The 16,986-nt window shown below is 45.1% G+C and overlaps 1 pseudogene; it reads right to left on the reverse strand.

Annotated features, from left to right (window-relative positions):
* Window positions 1–9,853: 9,853 nt before the first annotated feature.
* Window positions 9,854–11,794, reverse strand: LOC128063964 (protein-tyrosine sulfotransferase 2-like; annotated as a pseudogene).
* Window positions 11,795–16,986: the final 5,192 nt, after the last annotated feature.

Here is a 16,986-nt window from a genome sequence, read left to right on the forward strand (position 1 = left end):
TGGCAACCACCCTTCTGCTTTGTGTCTCTATGAATTTGCCTACTCTACGAGCCTCATGTAAATGGGATCACACGGTATGTATCTTTTCCTGACTGGTTTGTTCATCCATGTTGCAACACGTATCAGAGTTTCCTTTCTCTTTGAGGCTGAATAATATTTCATTGTATGAACAACCACATTTTGTTTATTTGTCAATGGGCACTTGGGTCATTTCTACCTTTTGGCGATGGTGAACAGCATTGCTCTGAACAAGGGTGTACAAATATCTGTCCAAATCCCTGCTTTCTTTCTTTTTAAATATATATATATATTTGGCTGTTCCAATCTTAGCTGTGGCACGTGAGATTTAGTTCCCTGACCAGGCTCAAACCCAGGCTCCCTGCATTGGGAGCGCAGAGCCTTAGTCGCTGGACCACGAGGGAAGTCTTTCCTTAAAAATTCTTTTGGGTATATACTCAGAAGTGGGATTGCTGGACTGTGGGTGATTCTGTTTAGTTAATTGAGAAGTGCTGTGCTGTTGGTTATGCCATTTGCACCCACACACCCATGACCACGATCCCCATCCCTACGACCAGTGCACAGGGGCTCCAACTTTCTACCTCCGTGCCAACACTTGGGTTTTTTTAATATTTAATTATTCTTTTGTTATTTTATTATCTTTATTTTTTGGCTGTGCCCCGAGGCTTGTGGTACCTTAGTTCCCAACCAGGGATAAAACTTACGCCCCCTGTGTTGGAAGTGCAGAGTCTTAACCACTGGGCCACCAGAGAAGTCCCTTGCCAACACTTGTTATTTTCTTTCTTTTTTTTCACGATAGCCATCCTAGTGGGTGTGAGGTGGTATCTCATTGTGGGTTTACTTTGCCTTTCCCTAATGATTGGGCTTTCCTGGTGGCTCAGTCAGTAAAGAATCTGCCTGCAATGCGGGCGACCTAGGTTCTATCCCAGGAAAGGCCGCTGGAGGAGAGCATGGCAACCCACTCCAGGATTCTTGCCTGGAGGATCCCCATGGACAGAGGAGCCTGACGGGCTGCAGTCAGTCCCTAATGATAAACGATGTTGAGCATCTTTTCTTGTGCTAATTCACCCATTTCTTATTTACATTTAAAAATATGACTGCTAGAAAACTTGAAATTACATAAGTGGCTCCCACCGTATTTCTCTTGCGCCGCACTATTTCAGATGTTTGAAAATGGAATGTGGATGTGAGCAGATGAGCCGCGAGGGTTCATCCGTGTTCCCCGACGCGATGCAAATGCGTCACAGCGCCACCTGCAGGAGATGGGCAGGTATCTGCAGATAGCTGCCGAAGAGAAGTAGGGCTGCTTCTGTTAACTCCTGCCTAAGTCCACATTCTTAGAAGAGATGCCCAGGGAGACAGCTCTCCGATGGGGGCGATTTGGGAAGGAATGCTTACTATTCAAGAACAGCAAGGGGACTTCCCTGGTGGTCCAGTGGTTAAGAATCCGCCTTGCAACTCAGGGGACTCGAGTTCGATCCTTGGTCGGGGAACTAAGATCCCACGTGCCAAGGAGCACCTAAACCCACGCGCTGCAACTATGGAGCCTGCGTGCCACAACTAGAGAGTCTGTGCGCAGCAATGAAAGATCCTGAATGATGCAATGAAGACCCGACGCAACCATACAGAAAAGTCAGTATTAAAAAAAAAAAACACAGCATGACCAGTAGCCCCTGATGCCTGGGTGGGAGTTGCTCTGGACCATGTCCTGGGTCATAGAGGTGACATCTATGGGGGAGTCACCTTCATCAAACACTCAGGGAGTTTGGGTGGGTGTGGGCAGCAGCCCCTCTTCTGGTGCTGTCCTCAGTGCCACACTTACTGAGCTACATCCAGCAGTGACAAAAGCGCCAAGTTTGCCCTTCCAAGTGCTCAGCCCAGCAAGGTGTGTTGAGGGGCACACCTTAACACATAGAAGTAGCCAAGACGAGCAGGGCTGGGATGGGGGGAGGCACAGACAGAGGGGTCAGGGCTGGGATGCGGGAGCACAGACTCTCACATCTGGCAGCATCTCACTTCTCTGGGAATATCCTCTCTCCCAACTAGAAAGATAGTAACTCTCCTTGCTTTTTCACTTGATGCCAGGCCCTGTATGCCCACTGTTGTACTGTACTACTGCACTTCTCAAGGCTCTATCCTGTAAGATTAAAAATGTTTCCTTCATTTTTTGTGTTTGTTTTCTATTTGTTAGCTGTGTGGAAAGTATTATAGACCTATTACAGTCCAGTGCTATTTAGCCAATTATGTTAGTTTGGTGCCTGGGCTAAATTTGTTGGGATTATGAACAAATTAGATATATAAATATGCTCTTGGAATGGGACTTGTTTGCATGTAAGGAACTTACTGTACTGAAATTGATCAGTTATTTATTTATTATTATTTTTTGCTGCACTGCATGGCTTGCAGGATCTTAATTCCCTCTGCAGGGACTGAACCTGGGCCCTTGGCAGGGAAAATCCTAACCACTGGACTGTCAGGGAAGTCCCTGAATCAGAAATTTAAAAACTTCCAACAAACAAAAGTCTACGCTTAGAGAAGAGATAATACCTATTCTTCTGAAACTATTCCCAAAAATTGCAGCGGGAGGAATGCTTCTGAACACATTCCGTGAGGCCAGCAACCAGATACTGATACCACAACCAGAAGGAGACATCACACACAAAACAGATAGTTACAGGTCAATATCACTGATGCACACGGATGCAAAAATCTGCAACAAAATAGTAGCAAACAGAATCCAATGATACATTCAAAATATCTTACATCATGGTCAAGTGAGATTTATCCCAGAGATGCAACAGTTTTTCAATATCTGCAAATCAGTCAATAAGGATAAAAGCCATATGATCATCTCAAGAGATGCAGAAAAAGCTTTTGATAAAAATTTTCAACATAATGAAGGTTGTATTTAACTTCCCTGGTGGTACAGTGGATAACAATCTGTCTGCTGATGCAGGGGACACAGGTTTAGGGAGATTCCACATGTCTCTGGCAACTAAAGCACGGAAGGCATTAAGGCCACCAATTTGGGACATAACATTGTTTTCCTTCTCCTTTGGTTCCTATCCAGAGCAATTTCCTTCTGATAATTTGACTTCTGTGAAGGCTGTCTGGCTGTGGTCAGTGAGTGCAGTCTGAGAGCCTGAACTTGTGTTCAGAGGGAGCTGAGGGTCACAGAACAGGATAGGCCAGCAGGAGGTCACGTGTGTGCATCTCGTGGGGGCTGTGAAGGATGTGGCTCATGCAGGCTAGCTCAGCTGCCCTTGAAATCACCTGTTTTCTTTGGGTTATAATATTGCTTTATTTTGAGATGCTGCAGGGTTTCTGCGGCATTGGGCTCTGTTTGAAAATTCAAAGAGTCCTCCAATGGCAAGCTTGACTGTGCCAAAAAATAATTAATGAAAACCCGAGTGCTTGAGATATTCTGAAAGCAAGTCACAGATGTCCCTGGTTTGCATCATCCTCTAGCCCAGGGGTCCCCAAGCTCTGGCTCATGTAGACTGATGTCTCCTACAGATCAGCAGCAGCATTAGATTAGAAATAAAGTGCACAATAAATGTAATGTGTTTGAATCATCCAGAAACCATCCCCCCAAACTCTGACCCATGGAAAAATTGTTGTTCAGTTGCTCAGTGGTGTGCCACTCTGCTACCCCATGAACTGCAGCACGCGAGGTTCCCCTGTTTAAAAATAGAAAAACCAGGAGCTGTTTTTCTATTGCTCTAGAGGCGTGGCCTTGCTCCTAGGACTCTGTACTTCTTCTTTCTTATTAGGTCCTACCAGAGGCTCCATAAAGCATCTTTCAAGGAGGTACAGATATAATAATGTACCCTCCTTCTGGAGGGTGGTCCAGCATGCCTGGAGTATTGGAGACCTGAGAGATCAGAGACACGAATAGTGCCTGAGGCCATGAAACTCTCATTCTTCATTGTCTTATTTGCTTGTTTTAAAATTTTATTTATTTGGCTGCCTTGGGTCTTAGTTGCGGGATTTGGGATCTAGTTCCCTGATGCAGGATTGAACCTGGGCCACCTGCATTGGGAGCTCAGAATCTTAACCACTGGCCGACCAGGGAAGTCCCTGTTTGTTTGTTTGTTTGTGAATTTTTATTTTAAAATTTATTCTTGGCTCTGCTGGGTCTTTGTTGCTGTGCACGGGCTTTCTAATTGCAGCACGTGGGGGCTTCTCTTCACTGCAGTGCTCCTGTTTCTCACTGTTGGGGAGCACGAGCTCTAGAGGATGAGTTTCAGTAGTTGTGGCACATGGGCTTAGTTGTTCCTAGGCATGTGGGATCTTCTCAGACCAGGGATCGAACCCGTGTTTCCATGCATTTGAAGATTCCTAACCACTGGACAACCAGGGAAGCCCTCCACTCACATTTCTGACCCAGTTGCTACAAATTCAGAATCTCATGACTTCCTCGGATTGGGTATATTGCTAGAATAACTCATGAACTCAGGAAAATACTCTGCTTATGATTATTACTATTATAGCAAGAGCCACAGTTTGGAAGCTGCAAAAGGGAGAGTTCTAGGTCAAAGACAGGGTAGGTTCCACATGCAAGCTCCCATGTCCTCTCCCCATAGAGTCAGGCAGGACATATCACCCTCAACCATGCTGAAGCAAGCGCATCGGATCATTGGTGTTCAAACTGTTCATTTGAGTTTTATCACATCAGCAGGCGTGACTGAATCACGGGCCATGATATTGAACTCAATGTCTACCCTTACTTCCATCCCTAGATGACAGGCTGGACAAAGCTTCATCTCCTAATTGCAAGGTTGGTCGTTGGGATGACGGGGCCCCCAAGCTGGGCCATAATGTTGGCATGAACTCTGAAGGGGTCCAGGAACTCCTGAACACCAAAGACAGTCCTATAACTTGGGAAATTACAGGACCAGGGGCAAAGACCTGACAAGTTATTTTATTATACTGCACTGTTACTTGTAGTCCCCATGTTGACCTTCATGCCTGCTCAGTCACTCAGTCCTGTCCAACTCTTTGAGACCCCATGGACTGTAGTCCACCAGGCTCCTCTGTCCATGGAATTTCCCAGGCCAGAATACTGGAGTAGGTTGTCATTTCCTTCCCCAGGGGTTCTTCTCGATGCAGGGATCGAACCCATGTCTCCTACATTTCCTGCATTGGAAGGCAAATTCTTTACCCCTGAGCCACCTGGGAAGTCCCTGCCATGCTGACACACTCTCTGTGTTCAGATTTGTAGTCCATTATCACATGACTCCTTAGATCCTAGCTCAGAAGTAGGCTGCTTTTGGTCCTGGTTGTACATATTAGCCACATTCTGCATATTGAAAAGCAGAGACATTACTTTGCCAACAAAGGTCTGTCTAGTCAAGGCTATGGTTTTTCCTGTGGTCATGTATGGATGTGAGAGTTGGACTGTGAAGAAGGCTGAGCGCCGAAGAATTGATGCGTTTGAACTGTGGTGTTGGAGAAGACTCTAAGAGTCCGTTGGACTGCAAGGAGATCCAACCAGTCCATTCTGAAGGAGATCAGCCCTGGGATTTCTTTGGAGGGAATGATGCTGAAGCTGAAACTCCAGTACTTTGGCCACCTCATGTGAAGAGTTGACTCATTGGAAAAGACTGATGCTGGGAGGGATTGGGGGCAGGAGGAGACGGGGATGACAGAGGATGAGATGGCTGGATGGCATCACTGACTCGATGGACGCGAGTCTGAGTGAACTCCGGGAGTTGGTGATAGACAGGGAGGCCTGGTGTGCTGCGATTCATGGGGTCGCAAAGAGTCAGACACGACTGAGCGACTAAACTGAACTGATGGTCCTTTGAAATTTATTCCCTTTTCTCCCTTTTGCCACACTAATAATTTCTATTTGGGGATTTTGAGATTTGGTGAACAAAGGAGGCAGGGGACAGCCTTGTGAGGAAGCTGTTGTCTTTTTTTTTTTAATACATTTATTTTTCTGTATATTTTGCTGAGTTGTGCAGTTTGCAGGAACTTAGTTCTGTAACCAGGGATTGAACCTGGTCCTCAGCAGTGTAAGTGCTGTGTCCTGACCACTGGAACCCTAGAAATTCTTGAAACTGAGTAGAACTGAGGCAAGAGGCAGATGCCCTCTCTTCCTCCACCCCAACCCCAGGGTAAAGTGACTGGAGATTTATTCCCTTTGAACCAAAGCTCCAAGATGAGAATAGCAAGACAATTAGGGGAGGAGGCTGGGCCCTTCCCAGACCACATATTTCTCATTCTCAAAGTTGGGAGACCTCCCTGACCTCACATGTACAAAAAGCCTCCTTGGAGGTCAAACGGGAGTATTGTTAACTAAGGCCAGGTTACACAGGTTCCTTCAGTAGAATCCGTCAGGGCTAAGAGATGCGTGTACACATATGGGAGGATCCTGAGATATAGCAAATATGGACTGTGAACCAGGCAAGACAAAATGCTTGGCCAAAGAAAACTCAGAAGAAATGCCCCATGAAAGTAATTCAAACTGCCATGAGGGTACAACCCTCACACCCCACACAATTGCACTCATCTTCCCTGTGGCTCAGATGGTAAAGCGTCTTCCCACAATGCGGGAGACCCAGGTTCGGTCCCTGGGTCAGGAAGGTCCCCTGGAGAAGGAAATGGCAACCCAGTCCAGTACTCTTGCCTAAAAAACTCCACGGACTGTCGCCTGAGGAGCCTGGTAGGCGACAGTCAATGGAGTCGCAAAGAGTCGGACATGACTGAACGACTTCACTTCACGCTAGCAAAGTAATGCTCAAAATTCTCCAAGCCAGGCTTCAGCAGTACGTGAACCGTGAACTTTCTGATGTACAAGCTGGATTTTAAAAAGGCAGAGGAACCAGAGATCAAATTGCCAACATCCGTTGGATCATTGAAAAAAACTAGAGAGTTCCAGAAAAACATCTACTTCTGTTTTGCCAAAAGCCTTTGACTGTGTGGATCACAACAAACTGTGGAAAATTCTTCAAGAGATAGGGATACCAGACCACCTGATCTGCCTCTTGAAAAATCTATATGCAGGTCAGGAAGCAACAGTTAGAACTGGACATGGAACAACAGACTGGTTCCAAATAGGGAAAGGAGTATGTCAAGGCTGTATATTGTTATCCTGCTTATTTAACTTAGATGAAGAGTACATCATGAGAAATGCTGGGCTAGATGAAGCACAAGCTAGAATCAAGATTGCTGGGAGAAATATCAAAAACCTCAGATATGCAGATGACACCACCTTTACGGCAAAAAGCAAAGAAGAACTAAAGAGCCTCTTGAAAGTGAAAGAGAAGAGTGAGAAAGTTGGCTTAAAATGCAAGATTCAGAAAACTAAGATCATGGCATCTGGTCCCATCACTTCATGGCAAATAAATGGGGAAACAGTGGAAACAGTGACAGACTTTATTTTTGAGGGCTCCAAAATCACTGCAAATGGTGACTGCAGCCATGAGATTAAAGGGAGTGTGCTCCTTGGAAGAAAAGCTATGGCCAACCTAGACAGCATATTAAAAAGCAGAGACATTACTTTGCCAACAAAGGTCCATCTAGTCAAGGCTACGGTTTTTCCAGTAGTCCTGTGTGGATGTGAGAGTTGGACTATAAAGAAAGCTGAGTGCTGAAGAATTGATGCTTTTGAACTGTGGTGTTGGAGAAGACTCCTGAGAGTCCCTTGGACTGCAAGGAGATCCAACCAGTCCATCCTAAAGGAAATGAATCCTGAATATTATTGGAAGGGCTGATGCTGAAGCTGAAACTTCAATACTTTGGCCACCTGAGGCAAATAACTGACTCATTGGAAAAGACCCTAATGCTGGGAAAGATTGAAGGCGGAAGGAGAAGGGGATGACAGAGGATGAGATGGTTGGATGGCTTCACGGACTCGATGGACGTGAGTCTGAGTGAACTCCGGGAGTTGGTGATGGACAGGGAGGCCTGGCGTGCTGCGGTCCATGGGGTCCCAAAGAGTCGGACACAACTGAGCAACTGAACTGAACTGAAGTGAGGTTGCAACGCAGGGACTCTGCTTCTGAGTCTGCCCATGTGTCCATCCACAAGTGCTACGCTTTCTCCTCTGAATAAATGCTCTACCTGCCTTACTGCTTTCCATCTTGGTGGAAATTCTCTTCTGCAGACCTGAAGGGCTAGGGCTCTTGTCACTGACCACAGGTCTAGTGGCTAGGATCTGGTGCTTTCACTGCTGCGACTTGTCCTCAGTCTCTGGGATCTCAGTCTGTTGAAGCTCCACTTCAAGCCATTGGAGGCTGAGGCCACCCGAGATCAGAACAAAGGAGGAATCAAAGAGAGCCTCATATATTAAACTCTTAGATTCTTTGATTTTAAAAGTAAGAGTCAATAGAGGAGGCACAGGCAGTGAGCCTTGTCCCAGCAAACAAGGCTACAAAGGCGGTCTTGCAAATTAAGGAGCATGGCAAATCCACTTCTTTAAAAAAAGTTCTCAAGGGGGAATATATAAAATACCTAAGTTTGAAATGAAATTAAAAGACGCTTGCTCTTTGGAAGAAAGGCTATGATCTTAGACAGTGTATTAAAAAGCAGAGACATCACTTTGCTGACAAAGGTCTATATAGTCAAATCTATGCTTTTTCCAGTAGTTATGTACAGATGTGAGAGTTGGACCATAAAGAAGGTTGATTGCCAAAGAATTGATGTTTTTGAACTGTGGTGTTGGAGAAGACTCTTGAGAATCTCTTGGACAGCAAGGAGATCAAACCAGTCAATCCTAAACAAAATCAATCCTGAATATTCATTGGAAGGACTGATGCTGAAGCTAAAGCTCCAATACTTTGGCTACCTGATTCGAAGAACTGACTCATTCAAAAAGACCCTGATGCTGGGAAAGACTGAAGGCGGGAGGAGGAGGGGATGACAGAGGATGAGATGGTTGGATGGCATCACTGATTCAATGGACATAAGTTTGAGCCAACTCTGGGAGATAAGTGAAGGACAGAGAAGCGTGGTGTACTGCAGTTCACGAGGTCAGAAAGAGTTGGACACAACCGAACAACAAACGTTTCAAAAGCCAGACTATTTCCAAACTCTTGGTTCTTTACCTTGGATTGTCCTGAGAGAGTATTTCAAGGTAAGTTTTCAAGGATTCATCTTTTGCAAACATATCCAAATACATTCCCCATTAGCAGTCCTGTTTTGGCGATGAATAGCAAGCAATATTCTTGGATTAGAGTTATATTTCCACTTGAATGCAGTTTCTTCTCTTCTGGCAACAAAACCATTTGCAGAGATTTGGAAATCATGAGCTTCCTAGGAGAGAGAAGGTGTATTTTGCCAAAAGTTTTACTTTTGTTTTAGTCTTGAAGGATTTTTTTAACAAGAGAAATCACTCATTACACACACACACACTAAACAATTTCAATATTTAATAGTGGGTTATGTGACAATTTCAATATACGGTCATTAAACAAGCAAACAAAAAAATAGAAATAATAGAGAGATGTAACCACAAGAGAGAGAGATTTACACCACCAAATTGGGCCAAAACCTACATCTAGACTTGAACAGCACTGGGAAGCCCCAAATAACAGCAATTTGGAGTCCCAGTTGGGAAAAGGTCCCAGGTGGTGCATCCAACCCACAGGTGAGACTTCATATTGCAGCTTTGGGGGCTCCCGCTTATAATCCCAGGCCACTAACTGATGTGCAAAAGTGCATCTCTGGTTTTTCTTTAACTTATAATGCTGTTTGTTTCACCTTGTAAGTCATAAGATTCCTTAGACGCTGGGGGACTGGCCAGGTCTCCAGGGCCTTAAGAAATTCCCAAGACTCACTCCCTTTCTTATCTAACTTATTGGTAACAATTGGTATGCTTGTGGGCAGGCATGTAGTTCAGGCAGGGTTCAGGCAAAGGCCAGAAGTTGGTCAGAGGCTTGCTCCCCTACTTCTGAAACCTGAACAAGACTACTTCCATTTTAATTTTCCTAACAAGGTGATTCTTGTTCATTTGAAAACAGCCTTTCAGAATGGCTGGTCGATTACAGTCCCCTTTCAAGACCTGGTGTGCATTGTTGATGATGATGGGGTTGGGTTTGTGTAGGGGTCATAGCTGAGCTGAGCCAGCAGGGGGGACCTGGACCATGTCCTGGGACACATCTCCAGGGATGTGGCCTGTCCACTTGGAGAGAGAGTCCAGATCCACAGGCGTGATGACCTGGGCTGTGGATCACTCGATCTTGGACTGGGAAATGGTGCTGGGCTTGCTGATGAAGTCCTTGTCACACAGGTCAGTACCGCTCCAGGTGGTGGCGAGGAGGTCAAGGATGAGCTAGAGGGCGCACCGGGGTGCAGCGCCACCTGCTGTTAGTACAGAGGCAGGCCCGTGTCCTTGCCCACCTCCATGCACAGGGCATACATCACCTGCATGGCCTGGCTCCACTTGGTGAGGTCGTCGTGGTAGCTGCCGAGGTTGAAGCTGGCAATGGTGATGTGGCAGGTGACCATGGAGTACGTGGAGGCCCAACTGTCCTGCACCACCGGCAGGGAGGAGGTGCAACAGGTAGACGGAAAACTTGAGTGTGGAGGGGTATTTGCGGCAGAGGATGCCGACCGGCTTGCCGTGCTTGGCTATCACCTCCAGGCTGAAGGCCTGCATGGCCACATCCAGCACCTCATCAGTCATGCCCACCTCGTCCAACTGCAGCTTCTCCTGGCTGGACTTGTGCTGAGGTCCTTTAATGGACCGGAACCTGGTTGTCCGGAGTCGACGATAAGAAAGAGAGAGAGAAAGAGGCTGAGATTCCTTGGTTTATGCAGAAAACCAATAAAGCTCTTGACACAGAGCTTGCACTGCTACACGTAGGCACCAGGAGCCCTCTCAAGGGGGTGAAGGCACAGTGTGCCTTCTCGAGAAGGTCTTAGAAGCCCAGGCAAGAAAGTGAGCTCAGTGGGCTTCTGCGCTCCAAAGAATTAGCCTGAGAGAGAGAGAGAGAAAGAGAGAGAGAAAGAAAGAGAGAGAGAGAGAGAAAGACACAGGGACCCAAGCTCTGATGGAGCAAAGTTGTTTTATTCAACATAGTGTAGGTATATATACAGTCTTCAGTTCAGTTCAGTTCAGTTCAGTCACTCAGTCGTGTCCGACTCTTTGCAACCTCATGAATAGCAGCACGCCAGGCCTCCCTGTCCATCACTAACTCCCGGAGGTCACTCAGATTCACGTCCATCGAGTCGGTGATGCCATCCAGCCATCTCATCCTCTGCCTTCCCCTTCTCCTCCTGCCCCCAATCCCTCCCAGCATCAAGGTAGCTATTTTCATCAAAGATAAAAATCAAAAGTCCAGACTTACAAATTATCATAAGGCAATCCATATCAAAGACAGAGGGTTGTAAATAATCACTTTTACTGTATGGTTCATAAAAAGGAAGAGGGTCGTAAATAGTTACTTATCACCATATGGAAAAACTAACGAAGGAAATGCATGTATTCCTCAGCCCCGGGAGCGGTTTGCCAACTCCTCTTAATTCCTGAATATTCAGGAATTAATAAGGGACAGAGGATTCAAGACAGATCCAAAACAGCACACAGGAAGCCTCCTGTTAAATGCTTCCTGACAGACTTGGACCAGGCCTGGTGCATGGCCAGCACATGGGGGATGATGTGGGTCTCCTGGCAGCACTGCATCTTGGGGTGGGCATCCAGCATGGCACACAACAGCATGGTGTCCCTCCAGGGCAGGAATCCCAAGAAGATGAGTGACAAGGCCTTCCCATGGAGGTACTCCAGGTAGTCCATGCCCACTCTCACCAGGTCCTCCAGGGCAGGCATTGTTAATTGGCCAGGTGAGGGGATTTCATCTACTAAGTTCAACAGTGACCTGAGCATGACTATAGTCTTTCTTTTAAGATAAATTTCCTCAGGGCCAAACAATTAGACCCTTGGAGTGGAGAAATTTACCACAGTAACCCAAACGTATTAGATGCAAGTAATTGGCCAGAAACTCAACAATTGGGATTGATTTCTAAAAGTAGCATAAGAGCATGCATATGATAGAAAAGCATTTGATCCAAATATAGAAGTCCAAGAAGTTAAGGAAACATTATAAATGATAAGCCAGTAAATTTTCAGATAGAAACCACAAAAATTATAACCATGTTCACTCAGTCCTGTGAATATAAACAGTGCATTCGGTCCTTTTGTTAACTTTCTATGAAGCCATCAGGTTTTTCATTAGAATTTTTCAGTTTCTTACTCAGTTCAGCATTATGGTCTGAAAGTCAGAAACCTGTATTTATCCAAAAGCTCTCTTTATATACCTTCTTGAAGAGGAAGCATTTTTGCAAAGGCATTGTAGTGAAACTGTGTCTATAATGACAAAAGAAGAAGGCATGTTTAAAATCTGATTACAGTGCAATTGACAAAGTAGCTTGGTTGCTGCTGTGACATACAACACCTTCAGATAATAACTAGAATTATGACTGATAACATTTTACTAGGATAGAGTCGATTTTTAGGAACTCCATTCAATCACTAGAATATCTATATTATTCCTAGTAACAATTATCATACAATGTAACGTAAGAAGATTTATTACTGTCAGGAAGCATTTAACAGGAGGCTTCCTGTGTGCTGTTTTGGATCTGTCATGAATCCTCTGTCCCTTATTAATTCCTGAATATTCAGAAATTAAGTGGAGTAGCAAACTACTCGGGGTGGGGTGGGGGTGGGGCTTAGGAATGCATGCATTTCCTTCGTTTGTTTTTCCATGCCGTGATAAGTAACTATTTATGACCCTCTTCCTTTTTATGAACCATACGGTAAAAGTGATTATTTACAACCCTCTCTCTTTCATATGGATGACCTCATGTTTCCTTGATAACCTGTAAGTTTTAATTTTATCTCTGCTGAAAATAGCTATCTTGTAAGACAGTATAAATACCCACACAATGTTGAATAAAACAACTTTGCTCCATTAGAGCTTTGATCCCCGTGTCTCTCTTTCTCTGTCTCTCTCTCTCTCAGGCTAATTCTCTGGAGCGCAGAGACCTGTCATGCTCACTCTGCTGCCCAGGCTTCTAAGACCCTCTCGAGAAGACCCTGTGCCTTCACCCCCCTTGAGAGGGCGCCAGGTGCCTTCATGAGTGACACAGCCCTGTGTCAAAGGACTTTATTGGTTTTCTGCATAAACCAAGGAATATCAGCCTCTTTCTCTCTCTCTCTTTTTCTTTCTTATCATCGACTCTGGACCACCAGGTTCCGGTCCATTAAAGGACCTCAACAAGCGGTGCCCAGAACAGGTACCTGGTACACGTGGCAGATTTGGACAGAGTGACCCCATGGCCTAATGACCGGTAAGTACTTAGACATGGGTCAAATGGCTGGAAAGCCCTATCACTTTTCCACTTTACTTCAGCACTTATTTAAAGTTCAGGGATTTTCAGTTTTGTCTCAGCAAATAGAGGCTTGCCTTCAGACAGCAGTTGAATGTAACCCTTGGTTCCCTGATGAAGGTAGTTTTGATTTAGAAATTTGCCACCAGACAGGGAAAAAATATCTCAATAGATTTTTGGCCTCTATGGGCTCTCACTGAAGCCGTGATTTTGCCATTTCAAGGTAATTCTAGCCCTCCTGATATTCAGCAACAGGCAGAACACTTATTACATGAATAAGAATTAGATGATGAAACCTTACGAAAGGCCCAATTAGAACAAAATAAAAATATTTCAGAATTTTCCTACAAGCCCTGCCCTGGTTGCTCCAAGCGCTCCTCCCCTGCCAGTGGGCACAAATCTCGAAGTCCCTCCCTTGCTAGAACCTAATGATTCTGGCAACAACTCCCCTAAGACACCTTTTGACATTAAAACCAACAACACCTTTCTGAATAACAATAATCTACCTACTCACTCTCCTTCACGACAGAGGCTCTCTGAATTGCTGGCTTTGCAATCACAGGTCTCTGAAGCAAATAGTTTCTCCGCCTTTCCAGTTTTAAGAAATCCTGATGCTCAAGGACACATAATACCTCAATATGAGGGTATTAAATTTTATCACATGCAACAAATTAAAAAAGCTATAACTATGTACGGCCCACGTTCACCTTTTACTAAAGTACTTCTAAATTCTATAACATCCTCTATTGGAAATTTTATTACCCATGATTGGCAAACTTTGGAGAAGGCAACGGCACCCCACTCCAGTACTCTTGCCTGGAAAATCCCATGGACGGGGGAGCCTGGTAGGCTGCAGTCCATGGGGTCGCTGAGGGTCGGACACGACTGAGCAACTTCGCTTTCACTTTTCGCTTTCATGCATTGGAGAAGGAAATGGCAACCCACTCCAGTACTCTTGCCTGGAGAATCCCAGGGACGGGGGAGCCTGGTGGGCTGCCATCTCTTGGGGTCGCACAGAGTCGGACACGACTGAAGTGACTTAGCAGCAGCAGGCGAACTTTAATAAAAGCTCTCCTTAAACCAGGAGAATATCTTCAGTGGATGATGTGGTTTCATGATATAGCCAGAGATGATGCTAGCAGAAATGCTCGAGCTGGTGCTCCCCCAAATCAAACTACTTTTGAAATGCTAACTGGTACAGAACAATTTGATGCTATAGAAGCTCAAATACAATGCCTTCCCTTGTTACATGAACAATTAAAAACAGTGGCCCTTGAAGCTTGGGATCAAATTACTCCTCAAGGGGAGCTTACAGGTAGCTATACTAAAATATGACAGGGACCCAATGAAACGTATGCTGATTTTTTAGCTAGATTCAGTTCAGTTCAGTTCAGTTCAGTCGCTCAGTCGTGTCTGACTCTTTGCGACCCCATGAATTGCAGCACGCCAGGCCTCCCTGTCCATCATCAACTCCCGGAGTTGACTCAGACTCACATCCATCGAGTCCGTGATGCCATCCGGCCATCTCATTCTCGGTCGTCCCCTTCTCCTCCTGCCCCCAATCTCTCCCAGCATCAGAGTCTTTTCCAATGAGTCAACTCTTCACATGAGGTGGCCAAAGTACTGGAGCTTCAGCTTTAGCATCATTTCTTCCAAAGAAATCCCAGGGTTGATCTCCTTCAGAATGGACTGGTTGGATCTCCTTGCAGTCCAAAGGACCCTCAAGAGTCTTCTCCAAAACCACAGTTCAAACACTCAATTCTTTGGCGCTCAGCCTTCTTCACAGTCCAACTCTCACATCCATACATGACCACAGGAAAAACCATAGCCTTGACTAGACGGACGTTAGTCGGCAAAGTAATGTCTCTGCTTTTGAATATACTATCTAGGTTGGCATAACTTTTCTTCCAAGGAGTAAGCGTCTTTTAATTTCATGGCTGCAGTCACCATCTGCAGTGATTTTGGAGCCCAAAAAAATAAAGTCTGACACTGTCTCTAATGTTTCCCCATCTATTTCCCATGAAGCGATGGGACCGGATGCCATGATCTTCGTTTTCTGAATGTGGAGCTTTAAGCCAACTTTTTCACTCTCCTCTTTCACTTTCATCAAGAGGCTTTTTAGTTCCTCTTCACTTTCTGCCATAAGGGTGGTGTCATCTGCATATCTGAGGTTATTGATATTTCTCCCGGCAATCTTGATTCCAGCTTGTGTTTCTTCCAGTCCAGCGTTTCTCATGATGTACTCTGCATAGAAGTTAAATAAGCAGGGTGACAATATACAGCCTTGACGTCCTCCTTTTCCTATTTGGAACCAGTCTGTTGTTCCATGTCCAGTTCTAACTGTTGCTTCCTGACCTGCATACAGATTTCTCAAAGGCAGGTTAGGTGGTCTGCTATTCCCATCTCTTTCAGAATGTTCCACAGTTTGTTGTGATCCACACAGTCAAAGGCTTTGGCATAGTCAATAAAGCAGAAAAAGATGTTTTTCTGGAACTCTCTTGCTTTTTCCACGATGCAACAGATGCTCACAATTTGATCTCTGGTTCCTCTGCCTTTTCTAAAACCAGCTTGAACATCAGGGAGTTCACGGTTCACATATTGCTGAAGCCTGGCTTGGAGAATTTTGAGCATTACTTTACTAGCATGTGAGATGAGCGCAACTGTGCTATAGTTTGAGCATTCTTTTGCATTGCCTTTCTTTGGAATTGGAATGAAAACTGACCTTTTTCAGTCCTGTGGCCACTGCTGAGTCTTCCAAACTTGCTGGCATATTGAGTGCAGCACTTTCACAGCATCATCTTTCAGGATTTGAAACAGCTCAACTGGAATTCCATCACCTCCACTAGCTTTGTTCATAGTGATGCTTTCTAAGGCCCACTTGACTTCACATTCCAAGATGTCTGGCTCTAGATTAGGGATCACATCATCGTGATTATCTGGGTCATGAAGATCTTTTTTGTACAGTTCTTCCGTGTATTCTTGCCACCTGTTCTTAATATCTTCTGCTTCTGTTAGGTCCAGACCATTTCGAGCCCATCTTTGCAGGAAATGTTCCCTTGGTATCTCTAAAGAAACTGCTATTTCACATACTGTAATTGGAGAAGAAGCCAAAAGACAACTAGAGAAATCACTTGCTTATGAAAATGCAAATCAGGAATGTCAAAAAGCTATAGCTCCAATTCATGAGACAGGGACTATTATTGATTATTTGAAGGCTTGTCACAATCTAGGATCAGAAACTCAAAAGGTGCAAATGCTAGCTGAAACAATGGTTGCTGCCTTAAGAAAGGGAAATGAAGGATGCTTTACATGTGGAGATAAGAACCATTTAAAAAGGGACTGCCTTAAGAAAGTTAAAAACCTCCAAAAATCCGCCCTCGCTGCCATAGAGGAATGCATTGGGCCAAAGATTGTAAATCTAAATTTGACATTGAAGGGAAATCTATTCCGGGGAAACTCCAAGCAGGGGACCCCCCAGGTCCCTTTCAACAAAAACCAGGGGCAAATTCCATCTTTTCCCTCAAACCCTCAACAGCTGGCCGCACTGCAGTCGATATACCAGCCCTAAATGCCTTTCTCCTTTACTCCCAGGCAGTCCCCTCTAGAATACCTACCAGACTTTTTGGACCC

The sequence above is a fragment of the Budorcas taxicolor genome, chromosome 18 (assembly GCF_023091745.1).
Source record: "Budorcas taxicolor isolate Tak-1 chromosome 18, Takin1.1, whole genome shotgun sequence".
Lineage (NCBI taxonomy): Eukaryota > Metazoa > Chordata > Mammalia > Artiodactyla > Bovidae > Budorcas > Budorcas taxicolor.